This window comes from Lissotriton helveticus, chromosome 1_1 (genome assembly GCF_964261635.1).
Source record: "Lissotriton helveticus chromosome 1_1, aLisHel1.1, whole genome shotgun sequence".
NCBI lineage: Eukaryota > Metazoa > Chordata > Amphibia > Caudata > Salamandridae > Lissotriton > Lissotriton helveticus.
The window spans coordinates 1,687,950,704-1,687,975,579 of NC_136057.1; positions in this window are offsets into that span (position 1 = coordinate 1,687,950,704).

A 24,876-nucleotide genomic window follows, 5' to 3' on the forward strand; every position below is an offset into this window, starting at 1 on the left:
TACAGTGTTTAAGAGGACAACCTCTGGACTTATATTTATGGATTTCCAAACTCATGCTGCAATCCAGCCCCTGTTTCCACCATTCTAGCGGTGGGGGGTGAGGGGGGTCACTAGCCTTCCAGGCCCTAGCGATGTTCCTTTTAGCTATTACCAGTCCCAACTGCAACACAGCAGTACGATATCTGTTGGCCTCTATTCTTCTGTTGTGTGGAGGAGAACCAACTTGGGTATCAGCACAGCACCCATCCCAAACCCCTCCTCCAAATTGATGCACTTACCTACAGACCCCAGAGCTGGAGACAGAGACTTGGAAGAACCGAGTGCCCGTCAAAGGCAAAACCTCTAAATGCCACTGAGAGTTGGGGCTTCTAGCACCACAGGGTATAGGGGGGAATGTGTCCTTAGATTGGTGTTATGGGAAAAACTGCCTTGCACAGTGCCTCGGTGCTAGTGTCTGGAGGACACAGAATTTTTTTGCTGCATGATTTCTAGGCTACACCTAAGAAGCTAGCAACAGCAAACTGCTGACGTAAAGGGCTAGTCCCACGACAGCAGACACACGCCCAAGGGGCGGCTTCAGTCAACATAAACTGGTGGTGCACCGCAATGGGGGGAATAATAATTTTTTTTAAAAACTTACCTCCCGCTGCCAGCTGCCTTGGTGAAAAAGTATTGGGAAGTCCATGGGCCACTCTCACCCATTCCAGACACTTCTCTCAACATGAGAGCAGCACCAGGATTGGTATGAGCAGCCTGGTTAGACACTCAGTAAGTGACTGGTACAGCTGGTGAAACAGTCATGTGCACTTCCAGTGCTAAACATCTCCTCCTCCTGAATGTCACTCAGAATGCCTGCCCCACCATGACTCGACAGCATCGACTCTCAGAGAAAAAGAAAAGATAATAAAATGTTATTATTATCGTTTTCTTTTTCTTGTGCAGTAAGTGGGGTGACCCTACTCCGCCATTGCGGAGAAGCCAGTGCAGCCCATATCGTGTGAATCCCAGCGTTTAAAAACACATGTACACACACACACACACATAAACACAATAACACACTCCACCTCTATTCAGGTCCGTACATGATGGGAACTCCATTGCCAAAGCCCGAGAACCCCCGTAGTCACCCAGAGAAGTTTTAAGGAATGCCAAAGTGGGCTCTGGCCCAGGGCCCCAGCCTTCCTGGGGGCCCCCTGAGAGAGTCTTGTCCTGATGAACTTGAATAATTCCTCAACAGATTATTGTAAATAGCTTTATTCTATTTTTTAATGAGGGTAGTGTGTGAGTCTATTGCAGAAATTTTTCAGACAAATGTGGTTGTTTAATGCAATATCCTTAAAGATCAAAACAGGTCCTCACATGGGAGGGGGGTCAGAGATTATTTGCTGTAATATTAGTGAGGTCGTGCTGTGTTACAATATTGAAAAACCACACCTCTATCCCTGAATATTAGATTTAAACACATTTTGAATTTGGACCAGTGTTCTTGTGCGCGGTCAGTGACTTGGCCAAAGAGGGCATGAAAGGCCTGTAACTGCACCATGAATTCAAATCTGTTCCTAACAGGGGCCCAAGAAATACGTTTGGCCCAGGGCCCCCAAAATAATTAAAACGTCCCTGTGTCACCCACTGCACAAAGCACGTGTCCTTGGAATGGCCTTTCTGCCAGATTGGGCCTACAGATCCCACCCTCCTGCCGTGGGTCTTCCCTCCGCATGAGGACTAGGAGGCTTAGAAAATGAATACCAGCACACCAGTGGAGCTGCTCGACCCTCCCACGCCGACCACGTGGCTGGGGGCTGGGCAGCTCCCGCCGGGAGCGTAATTCTCGGCGACAAGCGCGAGCTGGCAGAGCGCGGCCGTCCCACGTCAGTTAGAGGCGCGCGGCACAGGCCGGTGTCACCTCAACTGAAGAGGGCAATGCCACGTGCCTGTGCCCGCTGTGGATGAGGGGAGGGTCGGTAGGAGGCACGGCCTCAGCATCTGTTGGTTTTACGAGATGCCCAGTTTGGATCAGCAGGCCGCAGAGGGCAGTCTATGCTCAGGCGGGCCCGGCATATGCCAGGCAGAAATCAACACATGGCATATCTTTGCGCGCGCGCCAGAGTGGAATAAAACGGGAACTGGGGGTGTTGGAAGGTCAGTGGGAAGGACCCGAAGAGGCGGCTCCAGGTCAGTTCACTAGCAGCTGCAGAGCTTCTTCTGTAAGCCCTTCTAGGCGTCACCCACAGAGGGGAACTGCATTGCTCCTCTAGCCCTAAAATGAGCCCCATTGCCAGAGAAGACAACATCAATATGTTGCTTCGACTTAGAAAGCAGTAGGGACAAGAGTCCGAAGCTTTGCTTATGATGCACGGCCTTATTACATTTTCTAGGCCTTTTCATATCCCTCTCACCGGACACAGTGGAAATGTCTGATTTTTTTTGCCTGCACCTATATTATGGAATGTCATTCCCAAGCAGTCCCTCATCTCAGTAGTCCTTGCTGTACATATATTGTGCAGTGGTTGGAATACATGTTTAATATATGTGGGAGCACACAGTGTGTATAGGTTGACCAGCATTTATTGAAAACATTGTCTGTGACCGCTGCACAGCAGGGGTGGGGCGGGCAAACACACAAGCACACATACTCACACCTAGCACACACATATACACCCATTCACAGCATGCGCGCACGCACGCACAAATACACAAACATGTATACATTAACACACAAACTGAGGCACCAAACAAAAACAAAATGACAAGGTCATAACTGATCCTGGGTGGTAGGAGGTAAATGTCTGTTGATGTTGATTCGTGGAGGCTGTGGAAGGAAGATCCTGACGGTCTCAGGTCAGCCAATGAGAGGAGGACCGTTCTTACTCAGCACAGAGAGGGATGGGTCAGTGAGAGTTTGCTGACGACATTCCAACCTGTGAAGAGTGTCACTAATTGATACTTGACCCTGGGCACTTCACGGCTTAAAAGTGAAGTGCCCATGTCTGAGTCCATCAGTGACGCTCCCCGCCGTCATGAGGGGGGCTCACAGAAGGAATTTTCCCGAGCTGAGTAGATCACACCCACAACCTGACGGATTCACTTCCTGCGTCAAAAAAAGGTGGATGGGCAAGCCACCTCTGCCCTTAATGACGGTTTGCGCATGTTGATTGCCCTGCAGATGGTTTCCATTGCCAGCCAGTCCTGTGTTCTTAGGTTTCTGTTTGGATCTGTTTTGGGCTGGTCGTCTAAGAGATTATCTTGATCCCTGCCAAACCAAATTCTTACCGCTTCACTAACACCACCATGCCCTCTCTCCTTTGCTGTGCTCACCCTCTCTTAGCAACTACAGACACTGTCTGGCTTGAATACATCCACCGGCTGGACCAGTTTTTACGCACTCTACCTTTGTCTGCTTGCCTAAAAAAACCTATGACTAAAGAGGTGGTGACTTCCTGGTGACTGGAGAAAGATTAACATTTGCATGTTCATTGGTTTGAGTTCCCTCCAGTGCCCTCTATGGAGGACACATAATGGATCAGAGCCTTTGGATTCATCACGCCTTTTAGAGGAGACTCGGTCTGCCACAGCACAGCTAGATGGTGTACCAGGAGCATTCCTCCATCTTTTCTGTACTCCCATAAAAATTGGGGCCAAGCCTCTGACTGTGTTTGGCTTTATTGAAGAGATGTACTGTTCACTGAAGAGAGGATCACTTTTCTGACCAAACAGGAACCAGCTTGCTGTTTGTATGTGTAGAAGTTCATAATGAAGAGTGGGCGCCGAGGAACCAAGAGGGCTGTGCAGTCTAGCCTGTCAGAATCAACAAGGAAAAAACCTGAGAGCTTCAGGGATGTTTTACAAGACCGAAAGGCTAGTGTCCTCAATGGGCCCATATCTGCATCCATCCATGCCAGTGATGGACAGAAGAATTTATTTTCAGTCCAGTGTGTGAAGATATGCCCTACTGGCTGCATCCAGTTTTCATGATTCAAGAATCATTGGAGCCAAGTCACTTTTTCTTATGGCTTGAAAAAGATTGGTGTTTCATACTGTGGGTGTCTCCTTACCCTAAATTTGACTTTCAAGGACAGTAAGTCAAGCCAGAGACTGAATTTGGTGCACTGGGGCCCATGAGAGATGCACCAGCCAGTTTCCTTTACTGTCATTTGAGATACGACCCTCTGACATCTGATAGGAAGCCTTTGGGGGTGCTAATACTCCAGCGCCACGTTCCCTCTAAAAACTGTGTGATTAATTGGGGCTTGAACTGGTCTCTGACTTGAAATGTGTCCTCCTAAACAATAGCTACTAGATCCCATGCAGTCTCAATAGCGGGAATAGTGATATTGCTTTGAAGTACGAGTTACTTACCTTCGGTAACGATGTATCTGGTAGAGACGATTCTAGCTGCAGATTCTTTAACGTAGAATTATCCCCAGGCGCAAGACTGGATCCGGAAAACTTTTCTGCCACAGCATCCCTGCGTGCCGGGAGGGACGGCACCACGTAACTCCGCTCTGACGTCGTCCTTGTCTGTGACGTCAGCGAGGATACATAAGTCCCACCCCGGCGCGCCTACGTCCGTTTTGTTTCAGAGAACTTTTCTGCGCCACAACGTGGAGTCATCACAAACAAAACTGTGAGAATACTGGAACAATGTGCGAAAACCCAGCTAAACAGAAGGGAAAGAAATGAAAGGTGAGGAACAGCACCTTCCAGAATAGTGCCAGGTACCAAGGTACCAAGGCACCAAGTCACGGAACGAAATAACAGAACGCAGCTACTGAAAGCAAGCCTGTAGACAAATACAACAGCCTCCCCGGGGTAGGAAGCATAAGAAAGAATGCACAACAGACGAAAAAGTCTGTAACCACCGCCCAGAACAAAGAAGGGTTCCAGGGCCAGAACAGAAGAGCAACGACAATTGACCCCCAGGCATCACCTGCAGGAAGGATCTCCTAAAAGAACTGAGGGTCGAGACCCAGCCAAGGGACTTCAACCCCAAGGACTGCAAGAGTCAAAAGTGCAAGCCACACAAGGAAGCAGAGCACAAGCAAACCCCTCATTGGAGACCAAGGTGCAGGGGCGCAGAAGTACCCAGGAATTCACTACCCAATCACTAGAAGGAAGGAATGGAGCAACAACAAGGGGAGCATCCCCCTAGGGAGGGAGTAAGAAAAGGGCACTTCAGGGATGTTTTACAAGACCGAAAGGCTAGTGTCCTCAATGGGCCCATATCTGCATCCATCCATGCCAGTGATGGACAGAAGAATTTATTTTCAGTCCAGTGTGTGAAGATATGCCCTACTGGCTGCATCCAGTTTTCATGATTCAAGAATCATTGGAGCCAAGTCACTTTTTCTTATGGCTTGAAAAAGATTGGTGTTTCATACTGTGGGTGTCTCCTTACCCTAAATTTGACTTTCAAGGACAGTAAGTCAAGCCAGAGACTGAATTTGGTGCACTGGGGCCCATGAGAGATGCACCAGCCAGTTTCCTTTACTGTCATTTGAGATACGACCCTCTGACATCTGATAGGAAGCCTTTGGGGGTGCTAATACTCCAGCGCCACGTTCCCTCTAAAAACTGTGTGATTAATTGGGGCTTGAACTGGTCTCTGACTTGAAATGTGTCCTCCTAAACAATAGCTACTAGATCCCATGCAGTCTCAATAGCGGGAATAGTGATATTGCTTTGAAGTACGAGTTACTTACCTTCGGTAACGATGTATCTGGTAGAGACGATTCTAGCTGCAGATTCTTTAACGTAGAATTATCCCCAGGCGCAAGACTGGATCCGGAAAACTTTTCTGCCACAGCATCCCTGCGTGCCGGGAGGGACGGCACCACGTAACTCCGCTCTGACGTCGTCCTTGTCTGTGACGTCAGCGAGGATACATAAGTCCCACCCCGGCGCGCCTACGTCCGTTTTGTTTCAGAGAACTTTTCTGCGCCACAACGTGGAGTCATCACAAACAAAACTGTGAGAATACTGGAACAATGTGCGAAAACCCAGCTAAACAGAAGGGAAAGAAATGAAAGGTGAGGAACAGCACCTTCCAGAATAGTGCCAGGTACCAAGGTACCAAGGCACCAAGTCACGGAACGAAATAACAGAACGCAGCTACTGAAAGCAAGCCTGTAGACAAATACAACAGCCTCCCCGGGGTAGGAAGCATAAGAAAGAATGCACAACAGACGAAAAAGTCTGTAACCACCGCCCAGAACAAAGAAGGGTTCCAGGGCCAGAACAGAAGAGCAACGACAATTGACCCCCAGGCATCACCTGCAGGAAGGATCTCCTAAAAGAACTGAGGGTCGAGACCCAGCCAAGGGACTTCAACCCCAAGGACTGCAAGAGTCAAAAGTGCAAGCCACACAAGGAAGCAGAGCACAAGCAAACCCCTCATTGGAGACCAAGGTGCAGGGGCGCAGAAGTACCCAGGAATTCACTACCCAATCACTAGAAGGAAGGAATGGAGCAACAACAAGGGGAGCATCCCCCTAGGGAGGGAGTAAGAAAAGGGCACTCGCAGAGGACAGCCGCCCTGAGGCAGGCAAGTGCAGAAGACCAAGAAGGGTCCTCGCAGAAACGGGGAGGAAGGGCGGGTCGTGAAGGAATCTGCGGCTAGAATCGTCTCTACCAGAAACACCGCAGCACAACGCCGAAGATGGCATACTAAGCCAGTCAAACTATACATCAGATACCTAGAGAGACAGAACTGAAGCAGCGCCAGCTACGCTCAGGTAATGATCAAGAAGTCGCAGCAGCGGAATACAATGACACTGGGAGAGGCAAGAACCCGCAAAGGAGGGTCCACACCGTCCCAGCTAAAGACAGGGCTATGCAATAGCTACAAGTACCCCACATGGGGTATGACACGTCCCAAGAAAATTATGGGAACCACTCTTAGGGAAGAAACCCCCATCAGAGAACAAACTATAAACCTGCGTCAGAAACCACAGAAGGTTCAGAAAGCAGCCAAAAGTATACTCTTGCCAAAAAATGGGGAGCTGAATCAGCAGCCAACTAAAGGAGTGGGCTAACCAAGGGACCTCGAGGGCACAGCAACCCTCACAGAAAGTGTAATGGTCACTCCAACACCAGAGTCCAGGAGCAGGTGGGATAACACCTCCTATCAAGTCCCGGAGGATCAAGAAATCAGCCTACGGGGTAGGAGGAGGAGGAGGAGGGCAGAGGCCCGCAAGAAGACGCTGAATGGCGGAGTCTGCATGAGTATTAAACAGAGGGACCCTGCCAAAGGGCAGATCAACCAGATGCTCTCTAATATTTTCAGGAAAAACTGCATCACATAGCCAAGCATGGCGACGGAGAGCCACAGAGGTAGCCATAGCATGGTCGAGAGCATCTGCAACATCCAAGGCCGCACAAAGAATAAACACGGCAAACTCCCTACCATCCAACACATGGCCTCGCAGATCAGCACGGGCACCCTCATGGGAGGCATGAGCAAGAAGGGACTCAACAGAGTCCCACAGGCTGGAGGTAGCCCTGGTCAACACACACACAATGTTAGGTGCCCGCAAGGCAGCGCTGGAAGAAGCAAAGACATTACGTCCCCATGAATCCAACCACCGGGCCTCCAGAGATGGAGGAAACAACACCACAGGCAAACACAGAAAGGCATTCCGCAGAAGAGAGCCTTGAGTAGAAGGGTGGAAGGAAAGACAGAGAGGGTCGTGCTGAGCGGGACGGTGGCGATGCAGGAGCGCTTGGGGCACCGGATCGCCCGTGGCAGGACGCCCCCAAGCCCCCATAAGAGAATTGTGGAGTGACGCTTCAAAAGGAAGGAACAACTCCCCTCCACCAGAGCCCTGGTGGAGAACTTCCAAAAGGTTGTCCGTAGGAAATGGAGTGACAGGTTCACCCATCCGCAGAATACCAGCACTGTGAAAATAGTCCATACAAAGGCAACACTGGCCTCAGTAGTGCACCGTGGAGGGGAAAGTAATTCCTCTGTGGGCGAGGGCTGCAGGCTGAGCTGTCCAGCGCCAATTTCAGGGGGGAGCGGCCAGGCCTGGAATAGTAGAGGATCCACAGATGAATGGGAAACCTGAGGGGCCTCAGGGGAAAATGAAGAGGCCAGTTGAAAAGCCAGCCGCGAGCCACAAAAAGAAGGGTTTGAGGATTTGGGTCATGGGGACGGCGAGGAGCCTTCCCTGGAAGATGCCGGTGAAAAGGCAACAATACGGCGCCCTGTCTCCGGGGATGAACACACCAACAGATGGCAGACCTCTGAAGAAGAGGGGACCTCAGGAGATTAATCCAGAACCCGACGCTGGGGCGGCTCCGTAGAGTGCCACTGGTGCCTGATCGACGTCGATCGGCGCTGGAGTGGGCACTCATGGCGCCGGCTCGACTTCTGCCACCACGTGCTCTCCAGGAGAATGGGGTGGGGTCGATGCCGAAACGGCGAAGGAGCGTCGCCGAAAAGGTGCCAGCTCAGCCTCAGACGGGGCAACCGCCTGCGTCGAGGACCGAGAGGGACTCAGGAAAGCGCCCCAGGTCCCGGCATCCACCCGTGACGCCACCGGAGCCGGGGAGGAAGGCCCCTGGCGCTGAAATGGTGCCGGATCGACCTCTGGCGAGGCAGCTGCCTTCTCAGAGGACCAAGGGGGACTCGGGGGCAAGCCCGGAGTCCCGGCGATCTCCTGCCCCGTAGGGATTTGCGGCTAGGGAGGGATGCCAGGCGCCGAAGAGTGGAGCATCAAAGGTCCGCACCTCGATGACACCACCCTCCTACGACCTGAAGCCGAAACCTTTGGCGCCAGGCTAGAACCGCCGGCCACTCCCTGCGTGAGGCAAGGGATCCGCGGACTGTTCAGGAGGTGGAGGCAGGACCAAAGAAGCCTGCAGCGCTGCAGCGTAGGCTGTCATTTGGGCCCTAGTCACCCCTGCCCCAGGAAACAGCGGTATGAAGACAACAAGCGGGGGTGCATGTCCCAAGGGGAGTTGGCGCCCACAGCGGAAGGAGGACAAGGCCTAGGAGCTATTGTAAATGACAATGCCTTTTATTTATTTGTTTTCAAAACCAACACATACATTAAAGGCATTGTAATTTTGCAATGCCAATAGCTCAAACTCTCGCAAATGTGAGACCTATTGCAGTGGACTACTGGCTCTTGGCAGCTGGCAGACACACACACACAGGGTCAAGAACAGGCAGTTCCAGGTCTGGGCCAGTAGAGGGAGCACAGTACCTCTGGTCAGTATAGAAAGGCTACAAAAAAGCAAGATGCAATGATGCTTGGCAACTTCCTGTTTGTTGTATGCTACCGCTCCCACTTAGTTCATCACTGTATTTTGTTTCCTTCACATTTCTGTGTTCTGCTTCTTTCCCCAGTTCGTGTTTCCTCTGGTCCCTATTTGTTGTACCTCTTTCCTGCTAATCACTGTACTTCAAGATCTGTGGGTGAATTGGTTCCTCCACTACAGCTGCCCTGCCTGACTGACCTCTGGTTGCTTCCAGTCCTCTCGATGTTTCCTGGTGCCTTCGGGGCTCGTTACCGCCATGTCCCCTGAAATACACTTTAAATCTTTTGGTGCTCGTCATGAGGCACAGTGGCGCTGTGCTCGTGACCGCCGTGGAACGCCTACGCGGGGATAATTCCCCTGCTGTGCTGGGCGTTCCATTAAGCGGGCGTGGTCATGAGGAGCTCAGTTTGTCATGAGCACAGCGCCACCGTGCAGCGTGACGAGCCGAGCTCGTCACAAGCACCACGGCGCCGCGCGCGGCCCCCCTGCCCCCGTGCCACGGGGGAATTAGCCCCGCAGCGAAGGTGATAAGACCCACTGCCTTTGCTTCTTATGTATGCTTTCATGTGTGATCCTCATATCTATATTGATTGTCACTGTGCCACTTGTTCTTACAGAGCCTTCAGCCACATCTGTGAGATCACTTATTACAAACCCATCTACTCCAGGTGTGCAGAGGGTGAAGAGGGATCCTCCTGTGATGGGTCCTTGCTAGTGTGGTGTGCTTCTCTCTTGCCTTCCCTTATCCTCATATTCCCTCTTTTTCCTGCTCCAGAGTGATCTGAGCGGTTTTACCAACACCCCTCTCTCAGAGTCTAAAGGCAGAGATTGATGAATTGTCTATCGTCTTAGTTCAGAATCTTTCTCTCCCACGCGGGAATGGGCACATTCCTGATAGACGTATAGAAAAGTCTAACCATGTCCACTAACTCAAACAAGCATTTGGAATGCAATAGGTCTCGCATTAGTAGAGGAAGACGTGTGGCGCCACGGCCAGGGCGACTGACTCCGGAATCTGGGGATCACGGTTCGATCCCCGGCACCGGCGGCAGATTTGCCCAGCACCATGTGACTCTGGGCAATAGCTTGCTTAATCTTCCCGACGGCCCCCAGCGCCTAGAGACCCTAACGGGTGATTGTGCGCTTTACAAATGTGGATATTATTATTATTATTATTAGTGGGAATTTAAGCTATTGGCATTGTAAATGACAATGCCTTTTATTTTTGTTTTAAAAAACAAAACATAAATAAATGCCAATACCTCAAACTCACGTAAATGCGAGACCTATTGCATTGCAGACACCCTAGAGTCAGACTAGGGGCGTCCTGGCTAACCACTGAAGCAACAGAGTGCAGGGCCATGGGCCTCTGAGGAGACACAACAGTTCCAAAAACCGACACTGCCTACTCGTCACATCCGGCCAAGACCCAGTGAAAGGGACTAGCAGAATACTGAATGTGATGTGAACTTGCAGAATAAATCTTTTCCTAAATAGCGTTGCCTCATGAACTGGCACATCTTTAAGTTGTGGTCCCAAGGGAACACGGAGTATGTGATGAGGGGAGCACGCAGGGTGCAATTTAGGTTATGTTGTTGGAGGGCGGGAATTTTGGAGCTGCAAGGCCGAACGTGTGAAGTGAACGGGCAATGCCGGAGGTGACGAAGTAACTCCAGAAAGTGAGATAACAGTTGAGGCAAAAACACTTCAAATAGCAGTGGTTTAAAGCCCATTAGGATTGAAATTATGAAGCTAATGTAACGTCTGTGGGAGGCATTTCTGGGCAGTTAAGTGAGCCATCGATGGCGCAGTAAAATAAAAGTACAGTGTAAAAATATGTTGTTCTCATGACAAGTCGGGCAACTACTTAAAATGTAAGCACCCAGCGTACTCCAGGAGCAAGCAAGAATTCCTCTCACAGTGAAGATGGGTGGAGGTTGGTCGGTGAGGAGAGTTCTCGCAAAGCACAGGATTTGCTTCACACTGAATTACAAATAAAGTGACCAAGAAGCGATTAACACGGTGTGCCTTAAGTTGGTGCTGCTCTGAGCATTACAGCAGCAGAGATTTTCCTGTCACTGTGATCCTGCGCCCTCTGGATGATGTGACAAGGAGTGATGTGTTCATGCAATAAATCTCAGTGAGTAGCATTAACGAGAAACAGCTATGTGTATTAGAGACAGGCCCTCGCCCAAGGGAAACTTCCCATTACCTGATTTAAGCACTTCCGCAGCCTGGAGGAGGCGGTGATTAAAGAAAATGGTACTCACCGACCTATAAAGTAGACCGTGTAAAGCCACAAGTAAAAGGTCCAGTCGTTATGGGAGGTTACAAATGCAGACAAGGTGGTACCAAGGAGAGGCTTCTAAGCCTTTTCACAACTGAAAAGCAACGATTTTGTAAGTACCATAACAGGAGCCAACTGAAAAAAGGAGCGGGAGATGGGTGGAGCTCATATGTCGTACCTCAATACAGCATGGCTGGCAGAGCAGTGCATGTGCTGGCCATGCTCGACCTAAAAACGTACTTGGAGCAGTCCATGATTTTGACCTCCTCTGGATGAAGTGAGAGTTTCTCACTAAAGCAAGAACTTCTCCAATGGCCCTTAACATAGCACATAAAAACGACACCCACCGACCACGCACGCAACCTGGGCTTCATCCTAGACTCATCACTATCAATGACCCAGCAAGTCAACACTGTCTCCTCTTCCTGCTTCTACACCCTACGCACGCTCTCCAAGATCTACAGATGGATCCCCACTGGAACCAGAAGGACGGTCACCCAGGCCCTCGTCAGCAGCAGACTAGATTATGGCAACGACCTCTAACCGGAATCACGGCCAAACTCCAGAAACGACTACAACACATACAGAACGCCTCTGCATGCCTCATTCTCAACATCCCCCACCACAGCCACATCACATCCCACCTGAAAGATCTGCACTGGCTCCCCGTCAACAAAAGGATCACCTTCAAGCTCCTCACCCACACTCACAAGGCACGCCACAACACCGGATCTGCATACCTCAACAAGCGACTCACCTTGTACACCCCGAACCGCCTGCTCCGCTCCGCCGACTTCGCCCTCGCCACCGTCCCACGCTTCCTGCAGAACGACCGCCGGCGGCAGATCTTTCTACCACCTCGCCGCCAGGACATGGAACACCCTCCCCATCCACCTGCGGCAGACCCAGGACGTGCTGAATGAATAAGGATTTGTAACGCGCAACTTAGCCGATAGGCATCAAGGCGCCTAAAGGATGGTACCGCTGCTTGTGGTTTGAGGAAATGCCAAACTACAGGTAGGCCTCTACAAATAGCCATGTTTTTAGTGCTCTACGGAAAAGCAGAATGGAAGGTTGCTCCTTTAGCTCAGAAGGGAGCATGTTCCAGAGTCTCGGGCGAGGGAGGAAAAAGCCCTCCCTCCCCATCTGGCCTTGAGTACTCTGGGGATGGACAAAAGATTCTTATTAGAGGAGCGTAGGGTTCGGCTAGGAGAGTAGGGGGATAGGAGGGACCTGACGCCTTCTGCACCAACTCCCTGCAAGGCACCGTAGGTGAGACACAGGATCTTGAAGTTGATCCTGGACTGGATGAGAAGCCAATGCAAATCTTTCCTGGCTAGGGAGGCTGGAGAAAGTCTGGGGACGTCAAGGACAAACCTGGCCGCCACGTTTTGCACTACCTGCAGACGCTGGACCAGCCTTTTATTGATGCCTAAACATAGCGCGTTACAATAGTCCAGTCTGGAGGAGACGAGAGCCACAGTAACCTGCTTCCGGGCTTCAGGAGAGAGATAGTGTGCAACCTTTCTTAGGATCCTGATGACACCACAGCAAGTTGACACTGTCCTACTGACCTGACGGTCAATGGAAAGCGTGGTGTCTATCAGAACACCCAGATTACGAGCGAATTGGGAAGGCAAGGGGCACGCTCCAAGAGACGGAGGCCACCAGTCACTCGACCAGATGTCCTGTTTACCCCCAAAAATCAGGACCTCGGTTTTCTCACCGTTCAATTTCAGGGAGTTCTGGATCATCCACCGAGAGACAGCCTCCATACAGTTCCTGAAATTGAGAGCAGTGATACTCACCGATTGGGAGAGGGAGACCATGATTTGAGTGTCGTCCGCATAGGACAACACTTCCAACCCGAAAGATCTTACTAGCCTGGCAAGTGGGGCCAAGTAGATGTTAAAAAGCGTGGGGCTCAGAGACGAGCTCTGCGGGACCCCACACTGCACAGGTTTAGCGGGGGAGAAGAATTCACCGAGCTTAACCCTCTGTTCTCTTTGGTTGAGAAAAGAGGAGAGAAGACTCAGTGGAAGGCCATCCACTCCCATCTCCCTAAGGCGAGATACCAAAATAGAAGGCGACAGGGTATCAAAAGCAGCTGTCAGGTCGAGCAGGACCAGAAGAGTAGTCTGGCTCCTATCGACCTTAGAGCGGATATTATTGATAACCACTGTGAGGGCGGACTCGGTGCTATGAGCCCTCCGGAAGCCATGCTGAGAGGGGTCGAGTGAGCAGGATTCATCCAGAAAGGCGCTCAAATGATGGTTAAGATGTGCTTCGAGCATCTTAGCTGGTGTAGGAAGCAGGGATATTGGGCGAAAGTTCTTCAAAACCCCAGGGTCTAAGGTGGTCTTTTTCAAAAGAGGTTTAACCACTGCCATTTTCCAAATGGCGGGGAAAATACCCTCCATAATTGCTGAGTTCATCACCTCCAGGATGGGAGGTAACAAAACCTCCCTACATTCCTTGAGGATTTTAAGGGGACAGGGATCCAAAGGAGATCCAGATTTTAATTTGTCCAAGAGCAGATTTAACTGTTCGGAGGTGAGAAGAGGGAAGTTCAGGAAGCTGCCACCGAGTCTTTCCGTTTGATCTTCGGGTGAAGGGGACACCGAGGAAACGGGGACTACCAGGTCACGATTGAGAGACTCCAGAGCTGTGTAGATGTCCACTATTTTGGTGTGGAAAAGGTGGAGATTTTGTCACACAGCTCCGGAGATCCAGCTATGGGATCTGGCGACTGGAGGGTAGAAAGGGAGTCTATGATCTTGAATAATTCCCTAGGGGCACTGAGGGAGGTCGTCAGCTTAACAAAATGGGCCTTCTTTTCTTCGATTACCGCCGTCTTGTATTCTTTAAGGAGGCATTTGTGTCTTTCCTTCTCCATTGGGTCAAGGCGAGACCGCCAGAGCCTCTCTTGTTTCCTGCAACCCTGTCTTAACAGTCTAAGTGAGTCGGAGAACCAGGGGGCTGAGGGTCTCTTTCTAGCGGAATAATGCTGCTTAGCAGGGGCCAGAGTATCCACTGCACTCGCAATGGTGTTAAAGAGATCCAAGGCGGAGGAGTTCGTGTCCCTAGCACTGGGGAACCTGAGACTGGACATGAAAGGGGCAAGTGTCTCGTTTTTATTCTTCCTGTAGTTCCTTTTCAGTTCCCACTTCCTTAAATTAAGGGAGGGAGAAGGGAGATGATGAGGTTTGAAATCAAATGGAACGGCCATGTGATCTGACCATGAGAGGGGAATGGGAAGATCTATCTGTAACCTAGAAGCATTTGAGAAAACCCCATCCAGTGTGTGCCCAGCTTGATGAGTGGGGCTGACCACATGTTGCAGCAGTCCACAGGAGGCCAAAGAGTCCACTAAGGATGAAGTATCACTGGAGTTGGTGTTTTCGAAATGAAAATTGAAGTCTCCAAGTACAGTCAGATTGGGTCTATCGATGAAGGGTTCTAGGAGCTTTAACAGCTCATGGCTGAAAGCCGACCTGGGACCCGGGGGCCTGTAGATCAGGATACCAGAGAAGATACCGTAGAAGAGAGGTTGAAAGAGAAATGCATAGCCTGGAAGAGATCCGAAGAGGAGTGGAGAAATTCTGTACGACATTTGAAGGAGCTCTTATATAATATGCCCAGTCCACCTCCCCTACGTCCAACTCTGTCCATACGTGCCAAGGCATAGCCCTCCTTAATAGCATTCACAAGCTCAGGACCAGTGAATTCTGAGGCCCATGTTTCCGTAATGAAGACCCATGAGGGCTTCCTTACGGAGACGAAATCCCTGAAAGCAATATTATTTTTAACTAGGGACCTTGCATTAATCAGGAAGCCAGTTTCCAGGGTCAGAGAGGAGGGTTTTTGCAACCCGGGGGAGGACTCCTTCTTTAACGAATCGGGAAATATGGAGCAACTTCCTATATTCCGGCACCTGCAACTAAATGTGCCAAGAAGCGCCTCTGGAGGAAACACATGGTGGCAGGACTGCCAGTGGGGCTTAAGTGCAAGTAACTCCTGTAGAGCATAGAGAGGACTTACTTGGGAATAAGTATGGGAAGAACCTGCCTCCCTGGCCCCTGGTACATACTCAGCGTGGACGGGCGCAGACGGGCTGGACTTAGGCGTGACTTCGGCGCGATGAAGGTGCGCCCATTGATCACGTCTGCTGCGTGGAGGCATGCCCGTCTGCTTTTATGCTGGCACCTAGACCGCTACCAATTACCTCCCCCTAAGATGGCCACTCAGTAGTTCAGCCGACTTCTCAAGACCTTGCTGTTCGAGCAGTAGCTGCACCCCTTCATCTCCCCATCTCCCCCCACCGCCTTGAGACCCTCACGGGTGAGTAGTGCGCTTTACAAATGATTAATTGATTGATTGTTAAATGTGCTGTTCACCAATACGCTCCAGATGATTGGTCCAAAAGTAACACTTTGTTGACCATGCTGTTTTGTCTCCTGACTCTGAGGTAACTTTGTGAGTGTCCCAGACTAAGAAGACCCTCATGGCCAGCCAAAAGGATCTCACAGATTTACAGATTAAGGCCCCAGAAAATGAAAATAACACATGGTCCAGGTTCCAATGTTAAAAGTGCATCCTGGTAGATTATGGAGAGACAACCATAGTGGAGTGGCTGCCCCTAAAGTATAACTCCGGAATCTAGCCCACTTATTTCATGATTTTGCACAAGTCGGTCAAGAAGGTGTGCTCCTTGTTGCTACCACCCATTGGTTTGCAACTTAACTTTCCTTCCATTGCTCAACATTACTGCCATATGTATACTGTCAAGCCTACAGTGTTGGCAAAGGTATCAAGACCACCACAGCTGCACACTCTGTTTCACAGGGTCCTTTTCTTGACCTACAGGGTGATTTCATTCAGATGTTCTGGTATTGTTCTTAAGTTTGTGTGTGTACTAGCGTGTATGGTTTCCGGGTGGAGTGAGGCGTACCCTTTTGCTCAAGCTTGCACTATTACTATAGCCAACAACTATTACGAGGGTTTATTCCTCAGTTTATTATACTCTGGAATAAAATCAGAAGTAATAAAAGAACTCACTTTGTGCCCTACGTAGCTCAGACACTATGCAAAGCCTTATGGACCCAAAAACATTTGCAATGTACGTATCACCTTGAATCCAGAGGTAGAACGGTGCAATTGAACACTGAAAAATGAAATATCTAAGATATGCGAGGAAACTATATAAAGTGGCCAGACACCTTACCCTTAGCACTTATGTCTATCAGAGCCACCCCTTGTCAGAGGACTAAGTTGAGTTGAGTCTGTGTGAAACCAAGATAGGCAGACTGCTGAGTCATCCTACTACCCCTCCTGTGTCTCCAGCTTTACTTGATTTGACTTTGCCAAGAATTCTACAGAAAACTGCAAACAAGTGATCCACAGTCTCAACAGCTTCGGTTCTTATGTTCAAGCTGAAATGTCTTATCAGTACAACCAAAGTCTGCTACGATCCACAGCCCACAAACTGGATCCAAATAAAAATCTACCCGCTGGATTCAGCACCTCAGTCAAGGTCCATATCAAGTCCTGCTCATCACCAACACTGATGTGAAATGCTGAGGACTGCCCACCTGGATTCATGTCTCACACTGCAAGCGGACCACTGAATCGAAAGATATTTGACCTGTTGACCGAAGCGGTCTGTTCCATTAAGGTATCATCAAGATACAGCTGCTCCTCCTGTTCATGGTCACGGCCTACAACCCAAGTAGGGGGAAGCCCCCTAGCTATCTGAGGGCCTCATCAGCAATCTTTGCTGCAAATCTGTTTGATTGGATCGTTGTGTGGCTGTGTCTGATGGAAGAGGGTAGTGGGCTGGAAAAAGTCAACTAGGTGGAGTCCACTTCCCAATCCTTGACAAATGCTCAATCTACAAAGTTCTGAATCTTTCTTCTTGCTGGCTGTGTTCCTCTGCGCCAAATCACTCCATTAGGAGTGTACCAATGATCCCGGTTTCTTTTGAAGAGTAAGGAGTAATGTGGTGACCTACAATCTGCATGGACATTTTTCCCTGAATGTTGAAACTACGCCAACCAATTTACTGTTGCTGACCTCACAAAGTCATTACCCAGTCAACCGATTTTGCCCCCTTCTGTACATCTTCCTTCTGCTGCCCAAGGATTGGTTTGTGGGGTCAGAAACAACAGGATCATCATGAGGCAGAGTGAGTAGTGTGTCCATCCCCAAATGAACTGTCCAAACACCTAATTAAAATTTCCCCAATCTTTCCTTCTGGTATACTAATCACCCGCAGTGAAACTGTAGATCAGGCTGGAACATAATATACGATTGCGGCAGCAGGGCTTTTGTGTGCCTGTCCAAGGACTGATCTGGTTTTTGTTATCCTACACATGTTATGCCCGCTATCAGACATGTCCTTGCTTGACCTCCTACCCTACATGGAAGATGGACAGGAGGCATTTCAGAAACTTCCAAATGCTTTGCCATCTTGATGCTAGAGAATGGGACCCTCAATCTATGAGATACATCGAGTTGCCAAACTATCTGGGGAGTTAGCAAATTCCTCTGCAAAATGCACTAGAGTTAACTACCGCCCAAATAGTGGCACAGTGAACTGTGATACTGCAAAATAGAATTCCTCTTGATTTTGTCCTGGCTACTAAAGGAGGTGTTTATGCTATAATCCGAGCTGAATGTTGCAAATTTATCCCGAACACTCCAGTTGTCGTTCATGAACAGATTGATAATACATGTGAAAGGGTTAAGGATGTGTATACTCTATATGATGGGGTGAGTTATGAAGGCTGGGAACTTTGGTAGTGGATGGAAATTATTTTGGGAGGATTGGGTATGAAAATACTAAAGATTTTGTTGACCATTTTCGTGACTTTCTCACTGTTTAGATTCTTGTCTGAACCAGTACTGCTTCTATGTTAAAATTTACTTACGGCAAGTGTATTTCACCATCTTAACATATGACACTTTAGGATAATGACGATGATTATAATAATTGAAAATGTAATTATTGTAACTTTGAAGATTTTGAAAATGGCATAGAGGAAGAAGTGTATTGATTATTGAGCATCAGTGTCTTCAATTGGACAAGATATAATGCAAGAGAAAGGGATTGTGGAAAAAGTACACATGCACTTGCAGTCCTGTATTTGAGTAGCTAACCTGCTTCACCATATTTCGTTGCTCAGGCTAACTTTTCCCATAGGAAGTGCCCATCTCTGACTTTGAGGCGCTTGCACTTTGACTCTCAAGGTGTGAAAATCAGGTAATTTACTCAACAGAAATCTGTTTATGCCTGGGTTACTTGCGATGGTCGTTCTCCTGTTCTCATGAGCTGAACTGGGGGTTTGCTCGTACTCTCTTGGGAATTCTATCATTTGACTGTTAAAAGAAACTGGATTTAAATGTGAGCCAGCTCTTTCTTCATTAAGCTAGTCTCCTGCAATAATTCTGGCCATACCACTAGTTATTTGACTGTGATCCACAGACTATTAACGTTTCTTTTGTTAATAAACCACTTCAGACTCCAAACTCAGTGTACAAGGAGATTTCTTTGACAGGGCTCAATGTTAAACTAAATTTAGTACCCAATACCAAAACACTATGGAGACGTTTGGGGGTTGCATGTTTGTGCAAGAGGCTGCTAGGCTCTTCTAGTTTTTGTGTATATTCTTGAGGCTGCCCTAAAGTATTTACCTGTTTATATAGTCCTGTTCTTCTTTGAAGTGCTAGTACTAACTGGACATTCAGTTTATTATGTTTTACCATGACCTGCTCTATTCTAATATCTCTGCTTTTGGCCATCACCTGTGGTGAGCCACAATTACTGGACTTCTCTGCTCCAACAGAATACAGTGCCCAAAGGAAGTAAACTGGTTGTCCAATTGGAATGCATCATCACCGTTGGACTCTAGACTAATTGATAGCATGCATTGATTGCCCGTGAACCCAAAAACACAGGCCTCGCAGGATACTGGAATTCTTGCACAGGTTCTGATTAGTTAATCAATTCAAGCCCCTTGGAATCCACGAAAGCATGAGGAGGTAAGTTGACAGGGCTGATTAACCTGAAAAAAAGATCTTCAACACTGCACTGTCTGAGATAAAACTAGGTTTTGACTTGACGCTGAAATGCAGAACTTCCTTTCCAAATCCATAAATAAACAACTCTGATGACCGATCATCCCACAGCACCCTTTACCATACTCTGACCTGTAGGGGGCACTGCTGCACTGGAGTCACGTCGGTTGCCTCCCACTGGAGAGACAGCGCACTACAAGCCACCTTGTGGCTCCAAAGCAAAGTACAGTCTGGTCATTCCTGGACCACTGAAAATGCCACACTCGTTAGGTATCAAATCAACAGTGCACAAGTCCTAAAAAAAGAAGTGAGGGGACGCTGACCTCATGACAGGAAGTGACGTCACAAAAGGTGGCTTGCACCATCCAACTCATTGCCTCCCCTCGCCCACTGCTTAGATGCGATTGCATCAGAGAAGACAGCGCGTGAGCAGCGTTCTGAATGGGCTCTGATCTCGCCCCAAAGAGGCCAAAGAGTGAATGTGTGGCTCCATTTGCTCAAGTAATCGTGCTCCAGGTAAAATAAGTGGGGGGACGCTGTCCACCCGCGTGATACCCCGACTCGAGCCCTGCAAATCAATGATATATTAGGATGGTCTGATCCTGTTTCTTGGGTAGGACTTTACACACCTCTCTGCCCTGCGGACGAATCAGGACTTCCTGAGGCCACAGAACTTACAGTAAAACGAATCACACATACCTTTAAAAAAATCACGCATTCATCTTGTGCAGCACAGAGATTCACAAAGGCTGTATTTGTTTCTGAAGTAGTGCTCCTATGCGCTAACCTTAAGAACTGGTCATCATTAGGGACAAATCCCGTCCGGCATTCAAGGGTCTTCATGTATATTCATGACGGAAATTTCCATACGAGGGCCCAGCGTTGGTGACTGTTTGCATATTCATTGGTTGCACCGAGTCCCCGCCTCGGTGCGGCCCTGGAGGACTCTTGTCAGGTACCCACCCGTGTGCTGCACAAGATGAATTCTTTCCATTTTGTTTTAAGAGGAAGGCAGCCGAGGCGATCCAGGCGGCCGGAAAGCCATTCTCCGAGCGCCCTCCTCTCTTTCGGTAATTGTCTAGGCCCAAAGCCTCGATGTCATTTTTCGGCGCGCGCCTCCACGTGGGTCCGCGCGCTCCCTTGCAAGAATCTAATTTGAAAACTCTTTGCCGTGCTCGTTAAAGGGGTCTCGACTGAGCCGGCGAGGCCGTCTGAGCAGCTCTACCGGAAACTAATAATCTTAATAATAATATTAAGGCTGGGCGTGGGGCTGCGTGGCGAGGCCCAAGTTTAACGCGCCGTGCCCAGCGGCGGCCATTACAGGCCGCTTGATGTATGAAAGGCGATCGCAAGGAACGAACTTCTCCTTTTCTCTCTTGCCGGCTACTTTAGTGTATTAAAACAGTTAACGTGCCTCATCATTCGGTCCACGAGGCCTGAAAAATGAGATCAGTAATGTAAAACATGGGCTGCGAGGTGAGGTGCCGGAAGGCCAGGGCGAGGTGGAGAAGGGACAGGCGCATAGCCAGTGTGCCATTGGCCCTAGTACAAGGGTGCCATGCCCCCCCCCTCCCCGAAAATTGTTGGAAGAAGTCCTAAAAAAAAAAAGTGGGGGGACTAACCAAGTTGGGCAGTATGCAAGCATGGCGCATGACACCACACATAGGATAATACCTGGCAGTGGCATCACAGCACATGACCTCACAGGAAATTTATTTTATTTTATTTTATTTATGCATTTTTATATAGCGCGGACTTTACCCGAAGGTGTCAGAGCGCTTCACAATGACATCATCTCTTAAGACCTCACACATATGTTTAACAGGTCTATCATTAGTACATTTGAGCACATTACAACATTTAACAAATTTGAGTTTGCGTTGGGTTTGTGGCAAAAAGTGACGCAACCCCAACGCAAAATGTGGGCCTCAACTTCTACATCTATTTTTTAAAACCTTGCCACAAAGAAAGTGGCAACAAAGAGAAATGTAGCAGTACATGTGTTCTGCTTAATTGGTTGCAAATTATGCGTTTTCAAATTTCTTATGGCATTAAGGCAGCTGCTGCAGAGATCTTTGTGAGCCAACTAAATCTCAGGGACTAATAATAATGGTACGCTAACTATGGAGGTTAATGCACTTGCTGGAGAGATCTGTGTTTTATCTAGTCCCAGATTTGAATCAAAGTAGCCTAGAGGGTTAAAGTGTCTGCTGCAAAGCACATCATGTAACACGCACATTGCACTTCTTTATTTTATGTAGATCAGTAAGTGGGTTACTAATTTTAACACAGAGATCCTTTTGTTACTCGCAGTTCATAAAATGTAATCCTTCTAATACAGCACAGTGAGCTATGAAGGAGATGGGACTCCCACACCTTGTTACCGTCACTGTCTTATGTAACACATCCTGTATATTAATTTACCACCAAACAACTCCTCAACTGCCTCTAGACCATGGGTACTCACAAACTTTCTCTCTGGGCCAAATTTACAGTGTGGTTTGTGTCCGAGGGCCGCACCGGTGGGGGCGGGGTCAGTGGGGAAGGGGCGGGGCTAGAGCAAAAAAAACCTGTGACCATGAGGTTGATCACAGGTCCCTGCAGCGGACGCCTTCGTTCACTGGGCCACCAGACCCGGCATACACACATATATATATATATATATATATATATATATATATATATATATATATATATATATATATATATATATATATATCTCGTTCTCCCTCTCCCTCTCCCTCCCTCTCTCTCACTCTCTCTCCCTCTGTCTCACTCACTCTGACTCTCTCACTCCCTCTCTCCATCTCTCCCTCTGTCTCATTCACTCTCTTCCTCTGTCTCACTCACCCTGACTGTCTCACTCTCTCTCTCTCTCTCTGACTCCCTCTCTCTCTGTTTCCTTCTCCCTCACTCTATTTCCCTCTCCCTCACTCTATTTCCCTCCCCCTCACTCTATTTCCCTCTCTCTCCTTCCCTCTCCCTCCTTCCCTCTGTCTCCCTCTCTCTCTCCTTCCCTCTCCCTCATTCCCTCTGTCTTCCTCTATCTGTTTCCTTCTCCCTCACTCTATTTCCCTATCCCTCAATCTATTTCCCTTTCCCTCACTCTATTTCCCTCTCCCTCACTCTATTTCCCTCTCCCTCACACCATTTCCCTCTCTCTCCTTCCCTCTCCCTCCTTCCCTTTGTCTGCCTCTCTCTCCTTCCTTACCTTTCCCTCATTCCCTCTGCCTCCCTCTCTCTCCTTCCCTCTCCCTCACTTTGAGGTCTCCCTCACTCTGAGGTCTCCCTCACTCTGAGGTCTCCCTCACTATGAGGTCTCCCTCACTATGAGGTCTCCCTCACTATGAGGTCTCCCTCACTCTGTGGTCTCCCTCTCTCTACTTCCCTCTCCCTCACTCTGAGTTCTCCCTCTCTCCTTCCCTCCCCCTCACTCTGAGCTCTCCCTCTCTCTCCTTCCCCCTCCCCCCCTCTCTGTCTCCCTCCCTCTGTCTCCCTCCCTCTGTCCCCCTCTCTCTGAGGTCGCCCTCTCTCTCCTTCTGTCTCCCTCGCTCTGTCTCCCTCCCTCGTTCTCCCTCCCTCGCTCTCCCTCCCTCGCTCTCCCTCCCTCCCTCTCCCTCCCTTGCTCTCCCTACCTCGCTCTCCCTCCCTCGCTCTCCCTCCCTCGTGCTCCCTCTCCCTCCCTCTGCTAACCAGTGCTAAAGTGCTTGTGCTCTCTTCTCGCATGGTAAAATTAGTTTACACCTAATTGGCACATTTACTTACTTTAATCTCCTCAGAAATGATACTATGTGTACCCAGGTTCAGTAAATTAAATGCTACTAGTTGGCTGCATTACTCATTGTGCCCCCACTACAGTAGCCTTTTACATGTCTAAGGCCGGGCCCTGCAGCCTGTGGCGCACTTTTAGACTGCCATTTTCACCTGGCAATATAAACCCTTTACCAGGCCTAAACCTTCCTCATTATTACATTTATGTCATCCCTATGTTAGGCCCTACAGGATCATAGGGTCCACATTCATTTCAAAGGGCTTTGCCTCTCACTCAAAGGATTATGACACGAGGCCAGCCCTGTACTTTGTCACCCCAGTTTGGAGCTTTGACATGGGAAGGTGAAAGAACTTTCCAGAACCAGATATGGGGATTGGACTTCCAGAGTCATACTTCAGAATACTCAGGGACCTGTGGAAGTTACAGAAGAAAGTCTGCCCTGCTGCCAAAAGACTTCCCTGCTGCTTGAAGGACTGCCTTGTTGTCTGAGAAGGAAGGCTGGACCTGCTTGCCTTCATCCCAGGCTACCCAGAGTGGCTCAATGGGTCAGTTGGCTGACCTGTATGAGCTACAGGGACAAAACAAGCTTTAGAGACCTCCCTGCAATTGCTCAGCTGACCTGCTGCACCTGACATGCAACTAGACCTGCCTGAGCCCTGCTGCTGGTCTCTGCATGGAGTGAATCCTGATCCTCAAGAGGTGTCCCCCAGGTCCTGGACCCTTGGCTGCCATCAGAGTGCACTTCTCCCTGCCTAACTGTGGATTCCATCAAATCAGACACAGCAAGATGTAGCTCGACACAGGACCTTGCATTGCAACCCCTCGCACCTCCTGATCAGCGGCCTCTTCAGAACTGACACAGCATGATGCAACTCGCTGCAGGGCCTCGCATCGCAGCCCTCGCACGTCCTCATCAGAACCAATGTAGCAGCTCAATCCAGGACCTCGCATCACAACTCTTAGAGCTCCTGATCGGAACAGGCAAAGAACGACGTAACTGGATGCCAGGCTTTGCATGGTATCACTGCACAGCTCCCAATCAGAACCGACTGATCCTTCTGGCTTACAGTGTGCTAGCACTCACAAAAGAATCCGTGGCTAGCTTCATGGGAGATTCTGGGAAGCTCCTTTACTACCTTGCTCTATCCCTTGGACTGAAGCCTCCCTCCCTGCAAAGCTCGTCAGTCACATCTCTGTGAACATAGCTACCTACTGGATCCAGGTGCAAGTGTCTGCAGGAACATCAACCTGGAAATCAACAGTACAAGCCTAATCCAGGCAGCACACTAGCAAGTGTAGGGTTCCCTGTACACACCCACACTGATCTTCAGTAACACATCTGTATAAGACAGTCAGACACTCCCAGCACCTCTCGGAGACGGAGACTTCTACTGCCCAGCATATTTTCTCCTGTGATACAAGTTGGGACCCTGAAGGGGAGGGTTAAAGCATATTCATTGTTGCAGTGGCATTCCAAGTA